The sequence below is a fragment of the Odocoileus virginianus genome, unplaced genomic scaffold (genome assembly GCF_023699985.2).
Source record: "Odocoileus virginianus isolate 20LAN1187 ecotype Illinois unplaced genomic scaffold, Ovbor_1.2 Unplaced_Contig_320, whole genome shotgun sequence".
NCBI classification, from domain to species: domain Eukaryota; kingdom Metazoa; phylum Chordata; class Mammalia; order Artiodactyla; family Cervidae; genus Odocoileus; species Odocoileus virginianus.
The window spans coordinates 3,489-4,986 of record NW_027224637.1 but is presented as its reverse complement, the minus strand read 5'-3'; the positions used below and the strand labels follow the sequence as shown (position 1 = coordinate 4,986).

The 1,498-nt window shown below is 44.3% G+C and overlaps 1 pseudogene; it reads right to left on the bottom strand.

Annotated features, from left to right (window-relative positions):
- Positions 1-809: 809 nt before the first annotated feature.
- On the bottom strand, positions 810-1,142 carry LOC139034305 (NADH dehydrogenase [ubiquinone] 1 alpha subcomplex subunit 3 pseudogene; annotated as a pseudogene).
- Between the last annotated feature and the right edge of the window lie 356 nt (positions 1,143-1,498).

Here is a 1,498-nt window from a genome sequence, read left to right as displayed (position 1 = left end):
CTCATTAGAACTGATTCAAATGAATTCTTTTTAATGGCTGAGTAATATTCCATGGTGTATATGTACCACAGCTTCCTCATCCATTCGTCTGCTGATGGGCATCTAGGTTGCTTCCGTGTCCTGGCTATTATACAGTGTTGCGATGAACATTGGGGCGCACGTGTCTCTTTCAGATCTGGTTTCCTTGGTGTGTATGCCCAGAAGTGGGAAGCCCTCAGATTGGGAGAAAATAATAGCAAACGAAGCAACAGACAAAGGATTAATCTCAAAAATATACAAGCAACTCCTCCAGCTCAACTCCAGAAAAATAAATGACCCAATCAAAAAATGGGCCAAAGAACTAAACAGACATTTCTCCAAGGAAGACATACAGATGGCTAACAAACACATGAAAAGATGCTAAACATCACTCATTATCAGAGAAATGCAAATCAAAACCACAATGAGGTACCATTATACGCCAGTCAGGATGGCTGCTACCCCTACCTTCTTTTAAATAATCACAACTTGGTTTTCTAAGTTTGTGAGTCTGTTTCTATTTATGAATTCATTCATTTGTATAAATTTATAGATTCCACCTGTAAGTAATATGTTTCTCTTCCCCTTTCTGACTGACTTCTCTCAGTATGATAAATCTTGGTCCATCCATGGTGTTGACAATGATACTTTTTCTCTCTTTTTGTTGCCTGAGTGTATGCCAATATGTAGGTGGACCAGTAACTCTTCATTTCTCTATTGATGGACATTTTAGTTGATGCTCTGTCTTAAATATTGTCAATAGTGCTGCCCTGAAAATAGGGAAGTAAGTATTATTTTATTTTATTTTTTGGTTTTCACGCATTTATTGGGGCCATCGGGGCGGGGGCCGCTCCCTGTCAACGGAGGCGCTCACAGTCTCTTCAGCCACTCCAGGCTCGGGCCCTGGGGGTCCTGGGGGTGGCTGGGCACGTCGGGCATGTTCCCGTCGTCTTGGAGGGGCACTGGGTAGTTGTAGGGTGTGGCCCGGTTGATTATGAGTGAGTACTTGGTGTAGGGGCTGAGTGTGGGCAAGGATTACAGCGAGGCCCGCAATGGTGAAAGGATGGTAGCACCGGTTCCTTGGCCCAGACATTCTTGAGGACGATTGAGACTCTCTCTGCCATCTTGGTCGCGGTGGCCGCCTGAAGTAAGTATTATTTTAAATTATGATTTTCTCCGGATCTAAGGCAAGAGGTACCGAGCTTGCTGGTACAGGTGGTAACTCTATATTTAGTGTTGTAAGGAATGTCTATACTGTTTTCCTTCATGACCGCACCCACCTATTTACATTCCCACCCACAGTGTAGGGGGATTCCCTGTTCCCCTCACCCTCCACAGCACTTAATCTTTGTAGATCTTTTCAAAGATGGCCATTCTGAGGGGTGTGAGCTGATAACTGGTTCCAGTTTTGAGTGGCAATTCTCTAACAGTCATCCTGAGCATCTTTTCATGTGATTCATGGCCATCTGCCTGCCCTCTT